The sequence below is a fragment of the Saccopteryx leptura genome, chromosome 7 (genome assembly GCF_036850995.1).
Source record: "Saccopteryx leptura isolate mSacLep1 chromosome 7, mSacLep1_pri_phased_curated, whole genome shotgun sequence".
Classification (NCBI taxonomy): Eukaryota; Metazoa; Chordata; class Mammalia; order Chiroptera; family Emballonuridae; genus Saccopteryx; species Saccopteryx leptura.
The window spans coordinates 39,749,840-39,777,603 of record NC_089509.1 but is presented as its reverse complement, the minus strand read 5'-3'; positions in this window follow the sequence as shown (position 1 = coordinate 39,777,603).

Genomic DNA, 27,764 nt, shown 5'->3' with positions numbered 1-27,764 from the left:
TCAATTGATTTTATGGTTCTCTCTATAGTACACTGCATAGATTTCTACACAAATGTAAACAATAGAGATCTCTTACTATATGCTTTTTAGTAATATTTACTTTTTTTTTTTTTTTGTATTTTTCTGAAGCTGGAAATGGGGAGAGACAGTCAGACAGACTCCCGCATGCGCCTGACCGGGATCCACCCGGCACGCTTACCAGGGGCGACGCTCTGCCCACCAGGGGGCGATGCTCTGCCCCTCCGGGGTGTCGCTCTGCCGTGACCAGAGCCATTCTAGTGCCTGGGGCAGAGGCCAAGGAGCCATCCCCAGCGCCCAGGCCATCTTTGCTCCAATGGAGCCTTGGCTGCGGGAGGGGAAGAGAGAGACAGAGAGGAAGGAGGGGGGGGGTGGAGAAGCAAATGGGCGCTTCTCCTATGTCCCCTGGCCGGGAATCAAACCCGGGTCCCCCGCATGCCAGGCCGACGCTCTACCGCTGAGCCAACTGGCCAGGGCCAATATTTACTTTTTTCTTAAAAACAATTGATCCTAGAAATTGTAATGCAATAGAAATAAAATCAATAATAATAATCTGGAATGCTTCTTCATACCATTCTAAGTATTGCATATCATATTTGAAAAATAAATTTAGAAGCTTTGTAAAGAAATAACATTACCCGAGTTTATCTGTCAAAGATTAATTAAATAAACAGAACTCCTATGAGTTATGTGATAAGAAATTTATTAGAGAACTCAGGCCTTACATAATTGAAGGAGCACTGGGTAAGGGCAAGTCTGCAGAGGGAGCAAGAGAATCAGAGGAGGCACCCAGTCAACCTGAGAAGCTAAGAAGTGCAGCAACTGAGATGGAACTGCAAAGGGTTGGGTTACAGAAAAGTCTTTGGGAAACTATTGCCTCTTCAAATTATTAGGTCTTCTGCCAGTGGTCTGGTGATGGGCTTCAGACAACTGTTGGTCAACAGTATCAGTAGCTGGGTGGAAATTGAGCATTAAAAGGAAGAGAATAAGGAGTAGTTGAAATCTCTCACCACTGGCACATCGGTCTTGTCAATGCACCTAATAATACAGACCTTGAGAGAGTAAGTCTCACTTTAAGGCAGTGTAATCCAGAACCATAAAAGGAAGGGGATTTGAGAAGCAAGAGGAGGTGTGGCCTGTCAAATCAAGAGAAGTTGAAGTGAGAGTAGTCAGCCTGCAGGCAAAGAGGAGTGGGTTAAAGATGACCACAACATCTGTATTGCTTCTCCATTGGTGTGTGGAAGTCAACTAGCCCCCATTGAATCAGGGTTGGGCTTTGAAACATGCTTTGTTTTACAGCTGAAGTAAAGCAATGCCCATTCTTGGCCTAGCCCATAAGAATCCTTGCAGGAATCAACATTACTGAAGCCTCAGTCAGCTATTTTCCTTCCAGATCCGCCCTTGGTCAGTGCTGAAGCCGCAGCTTTCTTCAGCTGCTCCTACTTGATGACTGAGTTTGGTAGTTCGCAAGTCTGGACCCAGTCCCCTGAGGCCTGGTAATGCTTAAATTTTATTTTTTAATGATTTTTTTTTTTACAGAGACAGAGAGAGAGTCAGAGAGAGGGATAGACAGACAGGAATGGAGAGAAGAGAAATATCAATCATTAGTTTTTCATTGCGTGTTGCAACACCTTGTTGTTCATTGATTGCTTTCTCATATGTGCCTTGACTGCGGGCCTTCAGCAGAGCGAGTAACCCCTTGCTCGAGCCAGCAACCTTGGGTCAAAGCTGGTGAGCTTTTGCTCAAACCAGATGAGCCTGCACTCAAGCTGGCGACCTCGTGGTCTCGAACCTGCGTCCTCCACATCCCAGTCCAACGCTCTATCCACTGTGCCACCACCTGGTCAGGCAGTAATACTTTAATTTTTTACTTTGAGGATTCCTTCTTGGCCTGGTAGAAATGTTCTCAGAACTGTGCTACAATCCAAAATTTCTTTTACCCAATCTTGCCTTCCTTTCCCTTTTCTTGGATTTCTTTCCATTTACCCTTCATAGGTCTTTCTCCCAAGAAATGTCTTGTGCAGCTCATCCCATCTTGGTTTCTGCTGCTTGTAAAATCTGAGTTAACATAGATAGTTTGTTGTGTAGCAACAAATAACTGAAACGAAGCTGGCCATTCTTCTATCATTAAGAAGAACCTCATATCATGTAATTAGATTCTATTCAATAAAGATACCTTTACCAAATGTTCAATGATTATTCCTGTCTGAACTTTTCATATAAATCACAAGTTAAGGGAAAATACCTTTTGTTCAGGCCAGACATTCTTTTTTTAATGAAATAGCATCATTTATATTTTAAAGAGAGATATAACATTCTTATAAAAATAAAGAATTCAGATTCATCTGGTTACAATGAGCAATCAAGAAATCCTTTTGGAATGCCTGCCATCTCAGAGGTACAATGCTCAGCCCTGAAGAAAACAAATTGATAAGATAATGATTGTATCTTCAAGAAGCACTGATTATATTGTGGAGAAAACGATGTGCAAATATCATCAACAATATCATGAGGTTCATCCTGGTTGGACTCTTCATCTTTTTATTATTGGAGTAGACAAGCCAGGAGTTAACCCCAGAAATGACTGAATTTGACTAGCATTTGTAGAAAGAGTGGCTTGAAAAGAATGATGAAGAACCAACATAGAATACAAAAGTAAAAACAAGAAAGAACTAATTACAGATTCAGTGAAAATTAGAATGGTTTACAGAAAGGAAATGGAATGTTTAATATAAGCCAGGATTTTTGACACTGGAAGCCTAATTTGATCCTCAAAAAATATTAGTAAAATAAAAAACTCTATATATTGGAAACTTGATGGTTAGAGAGTTTGAGAATGTAGAGCATCAAATATCTTCACATGACTGAGCAAGAACTCAATACCATTTCTGTCTGATTTGTTTATACATGGTAACTTGTTGGAATACAGAGAATGAGAATGAAAATTTGAAGCCATAGTGGTTAGGAAGAAAGAAAACAGAAAAGTAATTACATTTAGCAAGGAGGAGGTCATTTGGAGCCTTCAAAATTGCAAATTCATAGAGTGAGAAATTCTATTTCAAGGAGGAACCACCGCAAAACTCTTTAAAATAAATAGACTCTGAAATTTAACACAAGTATTTATTATTTATTTCTTTATCTTCTGTTTTTCTTCTAGTTCGTGGCTGGTGGAAAGTGTAAAATTTTTTGAATTCCCCAATCAGAACTCTGCGTCACTTTTGAGAGGGAAATTATTATTTAAACCAGGCAAATGAGGCCAATGAGATGTTATAGTTGATAATAATAATGATGGTTTCGTTTACTGACCGGTATTATGTGTCAAAAAATGTTTTCTCTGTACTACTTCATTGACTCCTACCCAAAGAATGGAGAGTAGGCATTATTTTAATCTCATTTTATACACAAGAATTCTGATCCACAAAGTTAAATTAAATTAGGCCCTGGCCAGTTAGCTCAATTGATTAACAGCATCATCCAGAAATAGGAAGGTTGTGGGTTCAATCCCCAATCAGGGCACACATGAGAAGCAACCAAACTATGCATGACTGAGTGAAACAACAAATACTTCTTTTCCACTTTCCCTCTTTTCCTTCCTCTCTCTGTTACTTCAAAAATCAGTAAAAATTAAGCCCTGACTGGATAGCTTAGTTGGTCATGCATCATCCTGGAGTGTGGAGATTGCTGATCCAATTCCCCGGTTGGGGTACATGCAGGGGCAGTTCAATTTTCCTGTTTCTCTCTCTTCTTGCCTCTCAAAATAAAATAAAATAAAATAAAATAAAATAAAATAAAATAAATAAGTGAAATTACTCAGAGTTGCACAGCCTGTAAATGGTGGAGCCACGCTTCAAACCCAAGCAAAGCCATATCCCTTTATTTAAAATTTAACTTGTGTTTTGAGACTTTATTTGCTTATTTAAAAAAAAAAGTTTTAGAATCATATGGTTCAAGTTCAAAATGTTAGCATTTAATGTTAGCAGATTCTGACATGTTCTAAAAAATTACAAGCATAAATAAGCAGAAATGTATATATATATATATGCTTATATAATCTCTTTTTAAAAACAAAACTGTCACACAATACACACTCCTTTACAATTTGTTTTTTTTAAGTTACTAGTTTATAATATCAGCTTAGAAAACCTCCTTTTTATGACTATCTAGCTTTCTTTTATATTGATATATCATAATTACTAACCAGTCCTCTATCAATGGGCATTTAGATTATTGTCAATCATCTCCTATTACAATCCACATTATAATTAATAAGCTTGTACTTTACCTCATCTGACATTTCTCTTGAACTCCTCAGTCTTATTCCTGCACCATGCTCCCTCTCTGAGGGATGCACACCATCCACCATGGCAATTATAACTCTGAGATAATTTTTTTTTATAATTAAGAACACTTTGAGCTAGGCCAATGTCTCACTTTAGCATTTCCCATTAGGCAAGGAAGGCTAAACATGAATGTTCAGCTAGAGCATTTATTAAGCCCATACAATGAGTGGGGAAGAATATTAGAAAAAAACAGTGAACAGGTTTGAGGATAATTAGAGGTGACAATCAAAAGACCTCTTTTAAATAATGAGTTTCCTGATTAAGAAAAACTCCAGTTTTACTATTGTAGAAACTAACTTTCCTCAAATGTATAAACCAGCTAATATCCTACATGTGTATTGCCAACTAATTGTTTCACCAAACATTTTCCTGATACCTGGACATACTTTAAAGAGTTTTAGAAGTTTTACTAAGCAGGCCTATTGGTTATACATATTTTCCTCATCCATGCTAATTACTTATTTGGAGAGTCAACTCATAAAACGGAATAATGGTCTGTTGGAAACCTACTTTATTTTGAGCGTCTTATAAGTACAGTTATATAAACCCACAGTAATGTTATGAATGATAGAGTTCTTGTTAATAACAAGGACTTTAGAAATTTTAATGCTCCTAGTTTGAAGATATTTATTAATCATATCTGCTTTGCTTTGAACAATTGTCCCCCTAGGTTCCTCCCTTCTCATTATGCCAATTCTGGCCCCATGTGATCTTATCTCATCCCATTAAGAAGAATAAGCTTTATTAAAGCTCTTTCAGGGCAGGTTAGTAGAGTGAAACCCTTATATATTAAAGTCAGAGGCTTAGAGGATATTCATAAATGCTATTTCTGTGATGATGATAAAATGGGGTTTGCCCAAGATAAGTAGGAACTAAGGCAGAGGAGACTTTAGTCTTAGATTTCTATCTGGAATAATTCCTGATGAGCAGAGGTTGAGAAGTCTTCAGTTTCTACATAAAGCATCAGTAAGAAAAAATTCAATGTTATAGGACTTGGTTTAAAAGTCTTCATGACATGCAAATTATACAATGAAAATATTTCTCAGATAGACTAATTTATATCTAATTTTTACCCTGAAATGATTATGAAGACATTTATTGAGTAAAGTTATAATCTAAAGGATAAAAGAGCAGAAGATATTTTTAAAATATAAGTGAACATAGAAAATAGATCATATCTTCCTTGAGAGAGCAGTATCATTCAGTTATTAATGAATGTATTTTTAGTGAGAGAGAGACAGAGAGAAGGGGACAGACAGAAACAGACAGAAAGAGAGAGACATGAGAAGCATCAATTCTTCCTTGCAGCACCTTATTCTTCGATTGTTTTCTCATATGTGCCTTAAGTGGGGGGCTACAGCAGAGAAAATGACCCCTTGAGCAAGCCAGAGACCTTGAATTTCAAGCCATTGACCTTTGGGTTCAAGCCAGCGACCATGGGTTCATCTCTATGATCCTAGGCTCAAGTCAGTGACCCCATACTCAAGCTGGTGAACCCACACTGAAACCGGTGAGCCTGTGCTCAAGCCAGTAACCTCGGGGTCTCAACCTGGGTCTTTAGCACCCCTGGCTGATGCTTTATCCACTGTGCCACTGCCTGGTCAGGCTGACTTTATTTATTAAACATTTATTGAGGGCTAACTTTGTGCCAGATACTTGGACATAGCTGATGCTGACTACAGCATGATCTATGGTTTCTGTCTAGTAAGACACATACATATATAAATAAATAAAGGTCATAAAATATTATAGCTATAATAATAATTATAATTTAAAAAACAAACAAACTAACAGCTGGAACAGCCAACAGGTTTCCCTTCACCTGACAAACCTTATAGATGTGCAGTAACTTCTGGAGTAAAATTAGGGAAGCTTTGAAATTAAATCAGAGACATGATTAATTGATGATGACAGCCAAAGGTGGAGAATAAAGAGAGTCAGTCTGCGTATTGTTTCTTGGCTGTCTCTGCTTTGTGATGTAGAGTAGATGTACACAGAGAGGGTGATTACCCAAGGTTTTAAAGACATTTGTGAAGAGGCCAATTAGACCTGACTATGGAGAAGGTGGTTAATAGGCAGTCAAAGCAGAACAGAAAGTATAAAGAAATGCAAAAGTTTTGAAACCAGTCTCAGTTTAAGTTCAGCCCCTCCCCCCCCACCCCCACACCCCAACTAGGACGTTGGTTGGAAGGAGAGCAGGATGAGCAACGCTGGAGAGTCTGGGTAAAGTTGATCACTTATCTAAGGTTTGTGCATGCCGGGGAATTGGGACACAAGATCTTAGACCAGTGTTCTGTCAGCTATAATCTACAAAACACCTGTGTAGGATTATTTGAAATGCTTGTTAAGGCAATCAAGTCAGAATATCTTGATATGGGGCTGAGAATCTTCATATTTAACAAGCTCTCCAAATGATTAAAATGTGAGATTCCACACTAGGAGACTATTACAGCATGAGGATCAGACTATTCAGGAAACTTTCACACTGAGCAGTCAACTCACATTCTTTATAAATATGCCCCCCCACTGGAAGGGGGCAGGCTGGCACTCAGCACCCACAGCCGAAGCCTGTAGAATCCCCTTCATAGGCCAAGCAGCAGAAGATTTCCAGCTCATTAATTTTCATTAGTAAGAAGCTTTAATGTAGTGGGCAAATTATAACACTAAAATTTCATTATAATTGGAAATATAGTTTAATTTGAGCATTTTCCAGTAAACTGGAGCAAAAGGAGATATGTCATCTTAGTCAGAAAGGTATTTTCATATGTAGAAATAACACACATTAGCAGGAGAATAATTTGCTACTGACAGGATGATCTAGATTACAGTTAGGTTTGCAAATCATCTACTTTTAGCTGAGACTTTTTCTGGTTCATTATAGAAAACAAAGGAAAAAGCAATTAAATGAAAATTTTCTAGTAGTTAAGTAGCCCACAACTAATTGAGATTAGTTTTATAGTTGCATATAAATATAATATACTTTCCAGTAAATTCTTTCTCTCTCTCTCTCTCTCTCTCTCTCTCTCTCTTTCTCTTTTAGTGCAAGTTTATAAAATACAACTTGAGCTCTGGCCAGATAACTTAGTTAAAACATCTTCCCAAAGCACAGAGGTTACCAGTTCAATGCCCAGTCAGGGCACATAAAGGAACAGATCAATGTTTCTGTCTCTCTCTACTCTCTCTAAAAATAAATAAATAAATAATAAAATACAACCTGAGACTTTGGATATAGAAAATAAAATTTTGAGTGTTGTGATTTGATTACTCTATGATCATTGTCACTACTTTATACATTGTAGAAAATATTCATTTATTTCATAACATTTATCAACACTGGGTCATTCGTTCAATTATTTATTCAAAGAAAATTTCCCTGCCTGGTTAGCTCAGTCGATTAGAGCAACATCCAGAAACAAAGTTGCAGGTTCCATTCCCAGTCAGGGCTCATATGGAAAGTAATCAATGGGTGCACAACTAAGTGGAACAACGAGAGAATGTTTCTCTGTCGCTTTTTCTACTGCCCTTCCTCTCTCTATCTCTCTAAAATCAATCAATGAATAATAAAATTTTTTTAAGAAATATCTTTTTGATACATTATGGGACAATATGGTGGGAAATTAATAAAGTTTTTCCTATTTCATAAAACTCTAGGTCCAGTGAAGATAACAGCTATTAATCAAAGAATCAACCAAATATGAGTCTGGTTTCAACTATAAATATGTACCATAAAAGGAAGTCACATAATACCATGGGAGTATCAAACAGAGAAAACAAACATATTTTGAAGGTTAGGGATAAATTCCATATAGAATGACACTTGATTTTGAGTTGTAAACTAAGGAGCATTAATTATAAATTTGGAGCATGAGAGTGGATGCTAGGTAAAGGCACTTTATATTTGCAGGCCAGGAGGATGCCAAGTTTAAGAAATAATAAATGTAGATGGGGAAGGGAAAAGGGCTTGTACAAGTTGAGGATGAAAAGTTATGAAAGGGCTAGGCAATGCAAAGTCTTGTAATCATGTAAAGTATTTAGTTAGGATTTTTATTGAAGCCCTTAATGAGATCAGTTTGTACTTTTTAAGTCTATACTATATGCCAGATTCTATGAGTTTATCTTACATGAATGGCTATAGACTATGTAGTGGTGATTCCCAGAATACCTCCCCTTCAGAACTGAGACACCATTTCCTCTTCCACCTCCCCTTCTTGCTGCTGGGAGTGCTACCTGCTGCCACACAACCCACTTTCCCTGAATTTCCCTTGACCAGAGAGCAGCTGCCTTCTCTAAGATTATGCCCATTCCTTGTGACAAGTCTCAATCAATGACTGCTTTCAATTGGTGTACAAAAGCTTCCCCTTTTCCCTCTTGCGAAGTGAAAACATATTTATGAAAATAATGATATATTATTATATAAAATCTCTCATTGAATGAATTCATAACACTCATTTTTGGCTATTGAACTATCAGAGTAAGCAATCTGAGAGATTACTCTGTATACTGCTTTGATTCCTTATATAAAATAAAAATAATATATCAATAAAGTAATCAAAAAATTTTAATGTAATTGATTGAGTCTGTTGAAAGAAGGAGGCAGACTTGTGGAGATTGTCTTATTGATCAGTCAACAATTCATAAAATGCCATATTAAAAAGCAGATGTTTCTCCATTTTTTTTTTTTCCCCTGAAGCTGGAAACGGGGAGAGACAGTCAGACAGACTCCTGCATGCGCCCAACCAGGATCCACCCGGCACGCCCACCAGGGGGCGACACTCTGCCCACCAGGGGGCGATGCTCTGCCCCTCCGGGGAGTCCCTCTGTTGCGACCAGAGCCACTCCAGCGCCTGGGGCAGAGGCCAAGGAGCCATCCCCAGCACCCGGGCCATCTTTGCTCCAATGGAGCCTTGGCTGCGGGAGAGAAAGAGAGAGACAGAGAGGAAGGAGAGGGGGAGGGGTGGAGAAGCAAATGGGCGCCTCTCCTGTGTGCCCTGGCCAGGAATCGAACCCGGACTTCTGCACGCCAGGCCGACGCTCTACCACTGAGCCAACCGGCCAGGGCGTCTCCTATTTTTTATTCTGCATCTTGACATCATTTGACACCATTAAACCTTCCCTTCTTTAAAATGTTTCCTTGCCTTCATGACATTATTTCATCTGCTTTCTCCCCAGACATTTCTGACCATTCCTTTTCTCTCTTTTAAGGATTTCTCTTCATGTGCCCACACTTGAAAGTTTAGGAAGTCATACAGGTCAAGGTTTAGATTGTGTCTTATTATTCTTTCAACACTGAGTGGTCTCATAGTTTTATCCATTTTTATAATTTAGTTTCTAAATAAATAATGATTTTTCAAATCTCATTTATAATTCTAAACTAATTCATCAGGCTTAGAATCTGCATCTTCATATGTCTATTATACAATTTCAAAACTGCCTGCAAAATAAAAAATAAACCAAAATTAAAACCCTAAACAGTAATATTAGTTTTTTCCCCAAAGTTGTTTCTTCCTGTCTTCTTTATGTCAATTTATGACTAAATGGATTTTTACTGTGAATTTTACTTCATAAATATTTCTAAAATCAGTCTATTTTAGATTCCAGCATCTACTTGACAAAAGCAGGTTTTCTTTATTTCTTTTTCTAAGTTTTTTTAAATTGATTTGAGAGAGAATGAGAGTGTGTGTGTGTGTTTGTGTGTGTGTGTGTGAGAGAGAGAGAGAGAGGGAGAGAGAGAGAGAGAGAGAGAGAGACATTGGCTTGTTGTTCTACTTATTTAGGTATTCATTGGTTGATTTTATATGTGCCTTGACCAAAAATTGAATCCTCAACCTTGGCCTATCAGAATGACACTCAAACCAACTGAGCTACATGTCCAGGCCTTCTTCATTTCTTACTTATTCTTTTGCCTCTAACCTTTTCTCCCTTAATTTTATCTTTCATCTTACTGTCAGAATGATCCATGAAAGGTTTGAATTCAATGTGTCAATTTCCAGCTAAAAATCTTCCAATGCTTTCTTACTCTCTAGAAATAAATTTCAAAAACTTCAGGCTGGCACATACATTTTTTGAGATATAGTCTCTGGTTTCCTTTCTCGTAGTAGATCATATCTTCATTTAAATGATTAATGGAGTACTTTGTATAGTGTTTGGCAGTGCTCAAAAATGTTCAAAAAATAAATGAATGAATGAATGAATGGATGCTAGAAATGTAATAGATTATTATTTATGAGCGGACAAACAGATCTACAGGGGGTACACGGGTTACGACGATCTCAACATATGATGTTTTGAGTTTACGCTGCTCACTCTCATAAAAACATAAAAATTTGAGACATGAATGTTTCGGCTTATGCCATTAGCATTGTACTTACGGACTGTGTGGGCGAACTTGTTTGTGCACAGTGGAAGAATGCGCAGTGATGCGGCATAGGGGTGAGGGAGTTGGCATCCCCCGGTACGCTTACCTACGCCATTTTGGACTGTTAAAAGAACAAGTGTTCCATTTGTGTTCCCTTGTTAGTCGACATTTGGCCCTTATCATGGCTCCAAAACAAAAGTCAGAGCTATTGGCATCACATGGAGAGGAGCTGTCTGCTGAGGACCTCATTCAGCTGGAGAAGCAGATGATTGAAGAGGAAGAGATAGAAACCCCAAAACCCAAGAGATTTACTACCAAGGGTTTGGCAGAAGATTTTTCTATGGTACAGCGGGGTTGGCAAAATTTCAAGCTGAAGACTCTAGTGATGGCAAATTCAGGAATGTCTACAGAGCTGTTATGAATGCCTTTCAATGCTACAGGCAGATATTGGAAGAGAAGAAGTCATCAACCTTTCAGACTAGCCTGGAACAATTCTTTAAGAAGGTAGAGAGGCCTGAAATAGATCCTGTACCCTCTGTATCAGCTGCTTCTTGAGATGAAACACCTGTAATACAAGTAGAATCATCTCCAGCATCTTCTGCATGTTCCTTAGGAATCCTGATTCACCTGACCCAGTATCTCCAGCACCTTCTGCAGGTTCTCCTGCCTCTCCAGCTTCATCCTCCCAATAGGTCACTCTCTTCCACCTTACAATGCCCCTTCCAGTGTGCCAGCCAACCACAGGAATAAAGGTAAGAAATTTTTTTATACTCATTTTTGTCATTTCTTCTGTTACTACAGTACAGTTTACAGTACAGTATATTTATGTGCTTTTCCTTTTTCTGTGGCTTAGTTGTGTTTTTATGTTCTAAATTGTGATTTTACAACTGTGTTAGAACAGTAAGTGACTTAGGCTAGGCTGTGTTTGAACTTACACCAATATTCAGGTTACATCACTGTTGTAGGAATGGAACTGTGTCATAACCCAAGGGACCCCTGGTGTAGGCAACAAAGAGAGACTGAAGTAAAGTAGCAATATTGTTATTAGCTAAGTAATAATGGTGGTTAATTAAAATAACTGTTGTAGCAATCTGAACACCAATGATACTATTAATGTGTGCACTGATTCATATCTATCTACTCAAGGATTATATACATAAAAAAATCTCGAGAGCATTTGGGCAACCTCTTTTAAAAACAATGTACTTTATTTAGTAGGTCTTACCTGATTTGAATTATAGACCCCTTTCATGGCAAGGTAATGAACATTAAAGCCACTTTTTTAAGTAAAGTGTATATAAACTTTTATTCACAAATTTTTACGTAAAATTTCAATAACTTTGCTGAGGTTGATTTAAATATTCCTGCTACAACCAACCTTTAATTTCCCTAATGCTTTGTTAGATGAGTTTTGAAAGTTACATCAAGAACAAATTTTAATCGTAGTATATATTCTAAGACAGTAAAAGAGAAAACCAAAAAGCATATAAGTCAATTTAAAATTAGTTTTGTTAATGCAATATACCAAATATTTTCTTTATTAAATTATAAATGTGCCCATATGTTCAATGTCTCAGAGTCATGTACTGAAGTAGATGTACATATAGTATTTGAACATAAGTCTATAGCTACCGAAACAAAAGTGACAGTATAAAAAACATAGCTATTCATATTTAATCTAAAAAATCCAGATGGTTGAGTTATTCATATTGTAATTTTTTAAATTTATTTATTTGGACATTTAGTTTCATTTTTCCCTCTGCATTTCAAACTTTAGAATAAATATGCACGTGCAGAGACAAGAAGACAAAAACTCAAAGTATTTAAGTAGTTCAAGTATTAGCATAGTCATTCACTTTCTCCGCCCCATAGGCAAGGATTCCATTATTTAAGGAAAGGAAAATGAATAGTGGAGCACTAAGTGGTGATTCAGAACTGTATAAATACCTCTCCTGGCATACTAAGTCAAACTCCTATCCTTCATCAAATCTGAGACTGAGAGTAGGAATTATATGGATGACTTCCCCATCACGCCACTTTGCCATCTGTCCTAAAGCAATCATTATTTTTCTATAACAATTGCATTGTGGGAATCTTTCTTAAGGAACAAACCATTACTTGGAACAATTAAGCTGGCATCGAGGCTGTTGGCCCAGCAAAACACTTTATTCACAGATCCCACATGCTCCATATATGTTGGTTCCATGGCAGACACAACCAGAAATCTATAGTTTTACCCTGATTTGAGAGCTTAGAATCTAAGACTAGTAAATCTGGTAAATCAAGCCAAACATCAAAAGGTCTTGATCTTTTGAAGTTTTCCTAATTGTGGGCAACAATTGGAGAATTAGATATCTTAATTTAACTGATGTCTTCATTGACCACAGTTCTGTTTAAAACTTCCCATTTGATTTTTATTCTTTTCCTTCGTAATCTGCTGTCAGCAGTTACAGATGTCTGTTGAAACAGCTCACAACCACTGAAATGAGGGTTTTTGTGTGTTTGAAAATCTAATAATGTCATGCCCTGCTAACTCTGCCTAAGAATTAAAATAATTTTAAGTAATATGTGTACTAGGTAAAAATAGCAGATCAGTGTTCTCTTCATTCTTTTGTTGAATAGAATGCAATCAATACCTGCAACTAATGTATGTGATCATTATGAAGATTCCTGAAAATAAGATATTTAAACAATTGGAAGATAACTCTGCTTATGTGTTGTTATGCAATAATAGAAACAAAATAGTAGATTTTATTAAGCTATTGTTTTATTTTTTGATGTAACATTTACTTATTTTGTTTATATTCTTTTAGCTTCTGTTTGTGAGAGAATAAAAGTAAAAGCTATGTGACAAGCAAAGTTTATTTCCTATTAAAATCTCTTATGAATATATTTTTTTTCTTAAAAGACTTGAAATATGTAATCATTCGTTTTAACACTCCTAATGTCCAACAGAAATATCTGGAATGTTTTTGGCTGACTCAGTACTGGAGAACACCAGATCAGTATGGGAGCAATGGTGAGTTGATATATATCACATGTATTGATGCAATACTTTGCATATACAAATTCCTCTTTGTCTGTTGAGAAAAGGTAGAGGTTCTAAACCAAATACAATATTTTAATGAAATGACTATTATAAAAGCAAAGAAAATAGGTGTTGGCTAAGATGTATAAAAATTGGAACACTTGTACACTGGTAATATAAATGTACAATGGTGCATTCACTTTGGAAAACAGTGTTTCAGTTCCTCAAAAAGTTAAAAATGGAGTTACCATATGATTCAGCAATTCCACTCCTGGACATGTATTCAGAAAAACTGAAAGAAAGTACTATACCTATGTTCATAGCTGCACAATTCACAATAGCCAAAACGTTGAAACCTAAGTGTCCTCTGATGGAAGAATAGATCATCAAAATGTGGTGTACATACACATGGAATATTATTCGGCCTTATAAAGGAAGGCAATTCTGACAGAAGCTACAACATGGATGGAACTTGAAGATATTATGCTAAGTGAAAAAAACAGTCACAAAAAGACAATGATATATATTTGTTTTGGTTTTTTTTTGTATTTTTATGAAGCTGGAAACGGGGAGAGACAGTCAGACAGACTCCCGCATGCGCCCGACCAGGATCCACCCGGCACGCCCACCAGAGGGTGACGCTCTGCCCACCAGGGGGCGATGCTCTGCCCCTCCGGGGCATCGCTCTGCCGCGACCAGCGCCACTCTAGCACCTGGGGCAGAGGCCAATGAGCCATCCCCAGCGCTCGGGCCATCTTTGCTCCAATGGAGCCTCACTGCGGGAGGGGAAGAGAGAGACAGAGAGGAAGGAGAGGGGGAGGGGTGGAGAAGCAGATGGGCGCCTCTCCTGTGTGCCCTGTCCGGGAATCGAACCCGGGACTTCTGCACGCCAGGCCGACGCTCTACCACTGAGCCAACCAGCCAGGGCGACAATGATATATATTTATAGTAGCTATTCATTATTGTTCTTTTAAATTATATATATATTTTAATTTTATTCCTAATGAGCATTTTCTAATAAACAATTTGAGAAACTAAGCAGAAGTAGAAAAATATATAGTTATTTTTTAAATTACAAAATGCTGGTATCCTATGGATTATTCTACTATGGATTATTTTGGAATCACATGTTATTTAGGCATTCTATGACCTTATTTCCCAACTCAGAATCTCTTTTCTGGAAATAAGATTCCCAAAAAAGTTAACAATGAACTTCATATAATACTATCAGCAGATTTAATTAATGTATGTTTACCTTCTTTTTTCAGTGATTAATGTGAGAGATGTTAAATGTGAGGTCTCACACCAATTCCATTAGCATTCCTCTTGATAGCTCCCCTTTATTCAAAGGAGTGATCATAACCCTCTAACTTTTTCTTTATCTATCAGCTAGCTTTTAATCCATAGCTCTGTTTCAAAAGAATATAGACAGGCTTTGTCTAAGAGATAATGATTCTTTTTAACATCTTGATAATTATTGTGCAATACTCTCTTAAAAATACATTGTGGCGCTGGCCAGTAGGCTCAGCAGTAGAGCGTCAGCCCAGCGTGTGGAAGCCCCAGGTTTGATTCCTGGTCAGGGCACACAGGAGAAGTGCCTACCTGCTTCTTTACTCTTCCCCCTTTCTTTTCTCTCTATCTCTCTCTTCCCCTCCCACAGCCAAGGCTCCATTAGAGCAAAGTTGGTACGGGCGCTGAGGACAACTCCTTGGCCTCTGCTCAGGCTCGAGAATGGCTCCAGAGGCAACAGGAGCAATGCCCAGATGGGCAGAGCATCACCTCCTAGTGGGCATGCCAGTGGATCCTGGTCGGGCACATGCGGGAGTCTGTCTGACTGCCTCCCTGCTTCTAACTTCGGAAGAATACAAAAACAAAAAAAAAAAACCCAAAACAACATTGTATGTATGGCATAATCCCACAGGCACATTGAGTCTTACTATGTTATGTTTTTAATGCAGTCCTTATGTCCAGCCACTGGACCTGTATTGCAACTACAGTTCTGTCCTGAAGGGAAGGTAATAGAATTCCAAGGCTGTTCTGAGGGATGTAATGCAGATAAAACCAGGAACTGGACACTGCTCTGATCCTCTAACCTGCCTGGGAATGCCACAACCAGCCCAAGTAGAGCTGCCCTGGAGGGGTGCTGATGCTGAGCATTTCACAGAATCATGTGTCTGGTAAACTGCATGTGTTGAGGGTAATGAATTACACATGATGGATCTAAACTTGGTTTTGAGAACCTGGATTAGAGCTGGGTGTAGACATAAGGCTTTTGAAAAATAAAGCAGTTAAGCAACTTGACTGATGCTTATAATTACTTGTATTTCTTATTTTTTATTACTGTAGGCAATTAAATAGCTTTTTCAGCATGAAAATAAATCACTCAATAAGTCTATTACATTCAGTTTTTTGTTGTTGTTTTTGTTTTGTGTTTTTTTTAGAGACAGAGAGTCAGATAGAGGGATAGATCAGGACAGACAGACAGGAACGGAGAGAGATGAGAAGCATCAATTATCAGTTTTTCAATGTGACACTTTAATTGTTCATTGATTGCTTTCTCACATGTCCCTTGACCATGGGCCTTCAGCAGACCGAATAACCCCTTGCTCGAGCCAGCGACCTTGGGTCCAAGCTGGTGAGCTTTGCTCAAACCAGATGAGCCCATGCTCAAGCTGGCGACCTTGGGGTCTTGAACCTTGGTCCTCCGCATCCCAGTCCGACGCTCTATCCACCGCACCACCGCCAGGTCAGGCCTACATTCAGATTTTTTAAACCAAAAATGAATTCATATTCAAAACCTTATCTTTTTAAACCAAAAATCATATAGTAGTTGTTATTGTCTTTAAGATCAAATATCAAAAAAATGTTTTTTTTTATCATTTTATTACCACTAGTTATATCACAGTTCTATTTTTAAGAGCTTTCTATGTACTAAATTATTGAGGATAAAAATTTATCTCAACATCTTTCATTTTCTAATGATGTTCCTCGTTCCTTTGAAATATCCCATGTATAGATGCTAAAGACACTGATATCTTTTTGCCACAGAGGTCTTGGCTGGCTCCTTCACCCAGACAACTATCTTTCTGTGTTCTAAAACTTTGCTTCTTTTTTCAAACTCCAATGTAAACATAATGTTTCTGTGTCTCATTCTTTTAATCTTATGTTTCAGTGAAAACCAGCTAATCTGATTTACCCTGATGCTCCTAGTTCATTAGACTCCATGGTAAACTGTTATTTGTCTATTCTAAAAGCTAACCTAGGCCTCTCAGAGACAATGAATTAACCTAAAAAAATGTCTGTTCTGTTTGGAATTTCAGATGCTATTTTTAAACTTAAAGAAGGAATACTTTTCTCTAGTTAGCTGGTTATTATTGTCCCTTATTGATTTACTATATAATGTGTGGACCTTGGACCAACAAAATCAGAATCATCTGGAAGTTTGTTAAAAACATAGGGTCTTACCTGATCAGGTGGTGGCACAGTGGATAAAGCATTGGACTGCGATGCAGAGGACGCAGGTTTGAAACCCTGAGGTCACTGGCTTGAGCGCAGGTTCATTTGGCTTGAGCATGGGCTCACCAGCTTGAGCAAGGGGTTGCTGGCCTGAGCATAGGATCATAGATATGACCCCATAGTTGCTGGCTTGAGCCCGAGGTCGCTGGTTTAAGCATGGGGTCACTTGCTCTGCTGTAGCTACCCACCACCCATCAAAGCATGTATGAGAAAGCAATCAATGAACAACTAATGTGCCGCAACAAAGAATTGATATTTCTCATCTCTCCCTTCCTATCTGTCTGTCCATATCTGTCCCTCTCTCTCTCTCTCTCTGTCAAAAAAAAAAAAAAAAAATACAGGCTCTCAGCCCTCAACATGTGGCTCAGTGGTAGAGCACTGGCCCAGCTTGTGGAAGTCCCATGTGCAATTCCCAGTCAAGGCACACAGGAAAGGCAACCATATGCTTCTCCACCACTCCCCCTTTTCTCTCCCTCTTCTCTCTCTCTCTCTCTCTCTCTCTCTCTCTCTCTCTCTCTCTCTCTCCCTCCCACAGCCATGGCTCAAATGGTTCTTGCAAAGTTGGCCCTGAGCACTGAGGATAGCTCCATGGCCTCACCTTAGGTGCTAAAATAGCCCGGTTGCCAAGCAACAAAGCAGCAACCCCAGACGGGCAGAGCATGCCACAGTAGGGGGCTTGCCAGATGGATCTCTGGTCAGGGTGCATGTGGGAGTCTGTCTCTCTGTGTCCCCACCTCTCACTTAATAAAACAATAATAATTAAATTGGTATACAAATGATCTAATTATTTTAAAATACAGGTTTAATTACTGTCAACAATTTCCCCCCAAATAAAATAAGTTTGTCATTTTTTTACTTTAGTAGAAAACATTTTAAAAGATTAAGTCCTGGACAGTTGACTCAGCATAGAGCATGTGGAAGTTCCAGGTTCAACTCTTAGGGCTCACAGGACAGGAGACCATCTGCTTCTCCACCTCTCTCCCTCCCCTTTTCTCTCTCTCTCTCTCTCTCTTTCTTCCCTTCACACAGCCATGGCTTGATTGAATCTAGCTCAGGGGTCAGGAACCTATGGCTCGTGAGCCAGATGTGGCTCTTTTGATGCCTGCATCTGGCTCGCAGACAAATCTTTAATAAAAAAATAATAATGTTAAAAATATAAAACATTCTCATGTATTACAATCCATTCATTTCCTATTGCTCATGTTCATGGCTGCGGGTGGCTGGTGCCAATCACAGCTGTCCTTGGGACAACACCAAATTTTTATTGGATAATGTGTAACATACATGAGTCGTTGTATGGCTCTCACAGAATTACACTTTAAAATATGTGGCATTCATGGCTCTCTCAGCCAAAAAGTTTCCTGAACCCTGATCTAGCTCATCGTTTCTGCCTTGGGTGGTAAAAATAGTTCTGTTGTGAGCATGGCCCCAGATGGGCAGAGCATCAGCCCCAGACAGGGGGTGCTGGATGGATCCTGGTTGGGGCGCACATGGGAGTCTATTTTTGTAGTTCCCCTAATCTCACTTTAAAAAAATGAGTCATTTTTACATAACTGTTTAGGTTGAGTCAATCAAAATACAGTATTTAGGGTGTGATTACTAATGGACCTAATATTTGTTCCAATAATGGATCAGATATAATGTATTTATCACCATATGTAACGTGTTCTTCAGTTTCTTAATAACATTGTATATGAAAAGACATTAAAATATTTCCTGTTTGAAGTCAGAACTATTAGATGTTAATACTGTTTAACTTAATTGTGAAATGTATAAAACAAATACGTATTTTGGGTACCATTTTTTAAGCATATTATTTATCTTCTTAGTATTACATGTCTAACAACAGGTGGCCACCTAATAATCTGGAATGACATTTTTTAGTAACCAAACTGCAAACATTTTTTCCTGAACTAGTCACAGTTTTTATATTAACAAGTTTAAATAATAGTAGGCAAAATGTAACTATTATATATAAAGTGATCTTTTTTTATCTTGCATAATTAAGGCAAAGAGATCTCTTGTGGTTTGAAGTTTCAAAAACAAATATTTAATACAATCATACTCTATTTTGTTAATTTAATTTATTAAATGTTATGCACATATACTGATTTTGAGATATTTAATATACATCATATCTTCCAATTATAGATATACTCCTCTGATATACTAAATTTATATAGAAACATTCTGGTCACAGCAAATAAAAAGGATAAAATATGAATATTTTTATTAACAATGGTGATGATTGATGTTGACACCATCCCCATTATTTAAAGCTTTTTCAAAAGCTATAGCTAGAGTAAGCAAAATTATCTTTAAAATTAAACTTTTAAGATAAGGCCTGACCAGGTGGTAGTGCAGTGGATAGAGCGTTGGACTGGGATGCAGAGGACCCAGGTTTGAGACCCCAAGGTCGCCAGCTTGAGCGCAGGCTCATCTGGCTTGATTAAAGCTCACCAGCTTGTACCCAAGGTCTCTGGCTAGAACAAGGGGTTACTAAGTCTGCTGTAGCCCCACGGTGAAGGTACATATGAGAAAGCAATCAATGAACAACTAAGGTGTCGAAAGAAAAAACTAATGATTGATGCTTCTTTTTTTTTTTTTTTTTTTTTTTTTTAATTTTTCTGAAGCTGGAAACAGAGAGAGACAGTCAGACAGACTCCCGCATGCGCCCGACCGGGATCCACCCGGCACGCCCACCAGGGGCGATGCTCTGCCCACCAGGGGGCGATGCTCTGCCCATCCTGGGCATCGCCATGTTGCGACCAGAGCCACTCTAGCGCCTGAGGCAGAGGCCACAGAGCCATCCCCAGCGCCCGGGCCATCTTTGCTCCAATGGAGCCTTGGCTGCGGGAGGGGAAGGGAGAGACAGAGAGGAAAGCGCGGCAGAGGGGTGGAGAAGCAAATGAGCGCTTCTCCTGTGTGCCCTGGCCGGGAATCGAACCCGGGTCCTCCGGTGATTGATGCTTCTTATCTCTCTCCATTCCTGTCTGTCTGTCCCTATCTATCCCTCTCTGACTCTCTCTGTCTCTGTAAAAAAAAAAAAAAAAAAAAAGAAAAAGAAAAAGCTTTTAAGATAAGGGCTCAACTTCCCAGGATTATTGTGGAAATTAAAACAATGGACTCATTCTCTTTTTTATTAAAAAGAAACATTGCAGTGATATTAGTAACTGTTAGAGTACTCTATTTCCATAATCAATACTCTTCCATTTTATATTCTTAAATAGAAAACAATTATACACTTACTAGTCCTTATGTAGTGGACAGACTTGAGCAGAGCAGGAATGATGGAACAGGTGCAGAGAGAGGGTCACCAAGACAGAGAGCCCAAGGTGCCTAGCAACAGGCAAAACCACAAGCCCTTACACAGCCACTTTCTTAAGCATTAATTCCTGGAGACGACATCTAGGCTTCAGCTGTGTTTCAACTCCAAGCCCAGCAATGCCGTAAAGCCAGGCAGAATGACCATAGCTGACATCAGGACCAGCTACAATAACTAGTGACTCCCTAGTGACAACCAATCAGTGGAAAACTTAAGGAGGCATTCATGGAAAGCTGATGAATGTTCTCTTGAGATCACCCCTGAGACCTCATATAAAAGCTCTGAGGATGGAAGACTCAGTGAGGATAAAGGACCCAGTGAGGCTCTCTCTGTGGTCCAAACTGGAGCCTTTCCCTACCGCTTTCTTTCCTAGTTTTATTGCTTCATTACCAGGACCTAAAATCTCTATCAACACATATTTCCAACAAATCATTCTTTGCATTTTCTTTGCTGTGTTCTTTGATCAAACTTTATAATAGAAGGTGACAAACAAGACTCTTTCTACTTGGAATCTGGCTAAGGCAGTGGTTCTCAAAGTGTGCACCAGCGTGCACTGGTGTGCCCTAGATTTCCAGGTGCTCCCTATGGGATTCCAGAGAAATATGTACCTGTTGGGGACCAAAAAACCACCAGGGTTTTTGGAGTTTAAATTTTGGGGAGACTCAGAGGTGTGGGGAATTGGCTGTAAGCTGACATTCTGCCTAACCCCCCACCTCGCTTGATTAGGTTGCAAAAGGCTGTTAAACTGTGCTGCTGAATTGTTAACACTACCCCCCATGTTCCCTGGAAAGACTGGAGGCAAGTTTCTTCTATCCTTTGGTGTAAAATTAAGATGATATGTATGGTGGGAGTTTCCTGCACTCAACACAATTAAGAGTAAAAAGAGAGGAATTCTTCAATGTATTGATGAGGAAATGAGAGTTTGCCTTTCAGATATATCCCCAAACATTGAAGAAATCACTAGGACACATCAGGCTCATGTTTCTCATAAACACAAGAATGAAAAACTTAACACATTCACGCCGGGACCTGCTGAATTTACTAAATCTTACTAAGAATGTAACTATATATATATAAAGATAAATTTTTGCCGTTTTTTAATTTTTTAACCCCTCTTTTTTACAAATTCTAAAAAGTATAACTCAAAAAAAGTAACAAAAATGTTTTTTAATGTCAGAATAAATTTAATTTTGTCGTATTTATTTTGTTTAATTATCATAAAAGCACACTTGGACTTTATATTTTTTTCTTTAATATTTGACTTAATTATTATAACATATTTCTCAGAAATTTGTATATAATGCGCCTACAATTATTTGTAGGACTTTAAATGCACCCCTACTTCAAAAAGTTTGAGAACCACTGGGCTAAGGTAAAATAAGAATAAGATGTAACAGAGTCCTCACTTTCTACAGCAATGTGAAAGACCAGCCTTTTTCCACCTCCACGCTGCAGCAAGGGAAGATGAGAAACATCAAGCAGAAAAATGCCTGCAGAAACTTCCTTATGAAGATTATTAAAGAGTTGTCTTTTTATCTCTGACCTCTGTTTAGGAAATACAGGGATTTCTGCCTCCCTCAATCAAGTTAGGTGGTGTCCCTAGAAGTTGGATGGCCACAATATCTAGTTTCTGTCTCATATGTAAACAATTTCAAAGCCTGGCTTAAAAAAATCAAGAAATCTACAGTAGATACAAGCCACTCTTCCACTGGCTTCCAGGACAGAGTGCTGGTTATTCAAAAGCTAGCTGTGGCTTGGGCAGAACTGAACTAGAACTGGGTTATCTTGAAAAAACAAAAAAACAACCACATGTAAGGCTGAATGGATGGCCAAAGTTAACTTAACAGAGTCTTCTTGCAATGGAAGCCAAGAGCTGAGGGAAATGTCATAAGCAACCAGCTAGCTGCCTTCAGGTGTTTCCTATGATCAGAAAGGTGCTGTGGGAAGTCTTCTAAGAAGTCACAATATTACCCATGAGAAGGTAGCTGTTGGGTATCTTATGGCTAGAAAACTCCAAAAACAAATTTAGAGAGCACCATTCAAGTTAGAATTCACCAACCCTTTCTTGCAACTGTAGAGGTACAAGCCAAGAAAAGGCTAGTAGAAAAGGTGATTCAGATCAACAGGAAGGCCATAGTTAGCCCTGCCCCTCAGGCTTTCAAGCCCATCAGGCTGGGGGTGTGGGAGAGAACCATGCTTTCAATCACTCAAGCGTGAGGATTTAATTCAGATTGAATTAACATTTTTATACCTGCAGAAATAAGATTATTATTTAATTCCTGAGGTTGTCTAGAAAATTGAATGCATCTGAGAGATAACATGCAGAAAAGAAGAAAAGGATTTAAAGCAGGGGTCGGGAACCTTTTGGCTGAGCAAACCATGAACGCCACATATTTTAAAATGTAATTCCGTGAGAGCCATACAATGACCCGTGTACGTTATTTATTACCCAATAAAAATTTGGTGTTGTCCCGGAGGACAGCTGTGATTGGCTGCAGCCACTCGCAACAACATGAGTGGTAGGAAATGAATGGATTGTAATACATGAGAATGTTTTATATTTTTAACGTTATTATTTTTTTATTAAAGATTTGTCTGCGAGTCAGTTGCAGCCACATCAAAAGAGCCACATCTGGCTCGTGAGCCATAGGTTCCCAACCCCTGATTTAAAGAGTTATTTTCAGAGTGACAGGAAGATATAATAAATCCATTTTTTAATGGCCCAATTGCATTCTTCTCAGTGATCCATTGGTAAATTGGTTATGCATTTTTCACTGTTCACATTTATGTGGTATTTGAGAACATTTAGAATGAATTTGTGAAATTACAAAATTTAATTATCACCAAAAATCTTTATATACCAAAGTAGAGTAGATATCATTGTATTTCTTTTTGAAATGACAAAACTAGGTCTAGAAAAATGTGAATTGTCTTGTTCAAAGCTAGATAACTAGTACTGGCAAAGGCTCATTGTTGATCTTTATCTTTCTAAGCTGATTGCATGACACTCAACTATGTCAATGGAAACTGAAGTCAATTTCCTGCTCACATACAACTGGTAAAAAGCTCTTACTGATTTTTGTTTTGAAACATCTTTATTGTTTAATTTGCTGTGTTTTGACTCATGTACACACCTAGGAATTATGACCACAATAAAGATAATGAGCACATCAATCAACTCCGAAAGTTTGATTTTGGACACATCGACACATCCCACCCTCCTACCCTTTCTCACCTTCTCCCCAAACTCAAGAAAATGCTAATCTACTTTCAGTCATATAAAGGAATTTGCATTTTATAAAAATGGAATCATATAGTAGGTACATACTCTTTTTGTCTGACTCCTTACACATCGCATAATTTGGGAAAGATTCACGAATAATTTTATATGTATCAATAATGTGTTTCTTTTTATTACTGAGTTATATTAGCTAGTATAAATATACAACAAATTGCTTATCTATTTGTTGATGAGAATTTTGGTTATTTCTAGTTTGGGGTTACTACAAATAAAACTTCCATACACATTTTTGTAGAAGTCTTTGTATGAATATATACTTTAATTTCTTTTTGATAGATACCTAGGAGTGGAATGGCTTGATAATATAGTAAGTGTATTCCATTTTATTTTTAAAGAAAATGCTGAATTTTTTTCCAAAATGATTGTACTACCTTACATCACCAACAGCAATATGAGAGTTCCAGGTTCTCCATATCTTTGTCAATACTTGATACAGACAATCTTTTTAACTTCAATCATTCTAATTATCTAGGGGATATATTGAGTATTTTAATGTAAATTTCTCTAATAAGTTATAATATTGAGCTTTGCTATCCTATATCTTCTTCAGTGAAGTTTCCAGGTTTTCTTCTTCTTTTTTTTTTTTGGTTTTGGTTTTTCTATTAGTGAGTTTAAAAGTTCTTTTTATATTCTAAATATTATTTCTTTATCTAATTTAAAATTTTTAAATATTTTCTTCTAATATTTTCTTTCTTTATTCTTTTGATGTTTTTAAAGAGCAGAAGATGTTAATTTGAATAAAGTATAATTCATGATTTTTTTTCTTTAATAGATTATGTTTTCAGTATCATCTAAGAAATGGCCTAACTTGGGTCACAGATTTTTTTTTCCTTTGTTTTCTTCTAGAAGTTTCATAGCTTTAGGTTTTATACTTATTACATTTTTGATCCAACTGTAAAAGATGTGAATAGTGGATTAAATTTTTTTCTCTTTTTTCTTTTCTCCTCCTTTCTTTTCTTCTTTTATTTTACATATAAAGCTGTAATTGTTGCCTCACTCTTTTTAGCAAAAATATTTCTTTATTTTCTGAGTTACCTTTGCACCATTGTAAAAAATCAGTTCTCTAAATATATATGATTTATTTCTGGGTTTCCCATCTGCTTCATTGATGTATTTGTTGGTCTTAACATCAATTACCTCACTCTCAAAATTGCTGTCAACTTAGAATATATCTTGAAATCGGATATTGTTAGTCCTCTAATGTTATTGTTCTTCCCTCAAAGATGTTTTGGCTGTTTCAATTCCTTTGAATTTCTATATGAATATAAAAATCTATTGTCAATTTCTACAAAAAATCTTAATTGGATTTTAATTGAGTTTGTCTTGAATTTGTAGTGTAGATCCACTTGGAGAGAACGGACATCTTAATAATAGTGAGGCTTTTTTTTTTTTTCAGAGTCAGAGAGAGAGAGAGTCAGAGAGAGGGATAAACAGGGACAGACAGACAGGAATGGAGAGATGAGAAGCATCAATCATTAGTTTTTCATTGCGCATTGCAATACCTCAGTTGTTCACTGATTGCTTTCTCATATGTGCCTTGACCACGGGCCTTCAGCAGACCGAGTAACCCCATGCTCGAGCCAGCAACCTTGGGCTCAAGCTGGTGAGCTTTTGCTCAAACCAGATGAGCCCGCACTCAAGCTGACGATCTCAGGGTCTTGAACCTGGGTCTTCTGCATCCGAGTCCGACGCTCTATCCACTGCACCACTGCCTGGTCAGGCAGTGAGGCTTTTAACTAATGGAAAAGATTATTTATTATTTAGATTTTTAAAAATTTCTCTGAGTAAGCCCTGGCCGGTTTGATCAGTGATAGAGTGTCAGCCTGGCGTGCAGGAGTCCCGGGTTCAATTCCTGGCCAGGGAACACAGGAGAAGCACCCATCTGCTTCTCCACCCCTTCCCCTCTCTTTCCTCTCGGTCTCTCTCTTCTTCTCCTGCAGCCAAGGCTCCATTGGAGCAAAGTTGGCCTGGGCGCTGAGGATGGCTCTATGGCCTCTGCCTCAGGTGCTAGAATGACTCTGGTTGCAAGAGAGCATTGCCCCAGATGGGCAGAGCATCGCCTCCTGGTGGGCATGCCAGGTGGATCCCGGTCGGACATATGCAGGAGTCTGTCTGACTGCCTCCTTGTTTCCAACTTCAGAAAAATACAAAAAATAAAATTTCTCTGAGTAATATTTTTTAGATTTTAGTTTACATACAGACCTTGCATATTTTGTCAGATTTATCCTTATCTGGGTAAGAGACCATATAAACCTGAAAGTTTTCTGAGACTTGAGTATAGGCGTCACTTTATAGAAAAAGCAAGGAGCTACACTTAAGCTCTCACACAATTATATATAAAAAGATGACAGGTTCATGTTCTTTGAGTTGCTAAAAGTAGGAATGCTGGGTGGTGGCAAGCTCATGGTTGGTTGGAAGGAGCCTTCTTTATTCAGAGTCACTTAGAATGAGACTGATGTTCAGAGAAAGAATACAATCTAGGAAACTTGTATGCATAATTGTTAAATTTTAGTGGCAAAATTAAAATTTTTATTTTTAAGCTATTCTAAATGGCTATGCATGTTTCTATGACAAGGTCAGATAGATAAATCATTTATCACAGTATCACAGAATTTAACTGATCAGACAAAATAACTGTTTTATACTGATTAACAACAGGGCAGGTTCTGTTCAATGTTAAGTGAAATCCCCACGTCTGAAGACCTTTAAAAACTGAATAGCTAATAACTTGTAATGAATAGTGCAGGAACTGACCTCCCTAGAATCAAAGACACCATGACTATAAAGCTTTCTGTGACACCTTACAGCTCTGTGTGCAATAAATAATGTTAAATGAAAATTTACATAACTGAAAAAAAAGATCATTTGAGTTCATGCCCTAAACAGATTTCCTTGCTGCTTGTACACTCTTGAATCATCTTAGGCTGTGGGGAAAATATTTGGTATTGAAATGCCTTGCAGCTATGTTAAGTCCCTTGAGTGGCAGTTGACAGTTCTGAAAGGCTGTGGCCTTAGAGGCTGATGAGTCTCCTACCCAACCTGAATTCCAAACAGAGAGAGTTATTTTTAACACCACTATCAGTACATATGACTGTCTTTGCAGGGCAATTGAGCCAAACTGATGTGATGTTTTTATTGCCAAGGTCAAAGAGATTGAGGCTCAGCCAGTAGTTTCACATGATCTTTTAGGGCAGGGGACAGCACTGAAGAAAAACGGCAATCAACATAAAATAAATTAAATAAAACAGTAATTTTAGTGAACTATTCAGGGGTGACCAATGTTTATCACTGAAAAAAATGAAAAGGTACGAGGGCTTTTTAGGTTGATTATTCTACTTAATCCTAATAATTCAGATGTTGATGGGATAGTGGCAAGGGTACAAATACCTATTTAAGGAGACCTTTTGGCATTCATTTCAAAGAGTGTTATTTTAAAGACATACTTAATCCTACCACCATTTTTATCTCCGTGGAGAACTACATTCAACTCACACTTTATTCCATTCTTCATAAATCACTCAGCTACTGACTTCAAACTTCAATCCACTCAATTCAACACTTATTGAGCAACTGGCACATGCAAGGCATTTAATTAGGGCTGGAGGAGATCCCAAGATAAATAGAATACAGCTTTAACACCCCCCCCAGGGGGTAACATTTCAATAGGGAAGAAAGACACACACATCAATAATTTTAAAACAAGAGAATGTCTGTTAAGTATTTCTACTGTTATGATGAGGAAGGAGACATAAATTCTGGGTAAGTGGTGAGAAGTAGAAAGAGCGTTTCTCTTCTCTTATATGACTTCTCTATGACCTTTACATAAGTCTCAGTCTTGGTTCACCATGTTATGACATAGTATCAATAGAATGCTTAAATTG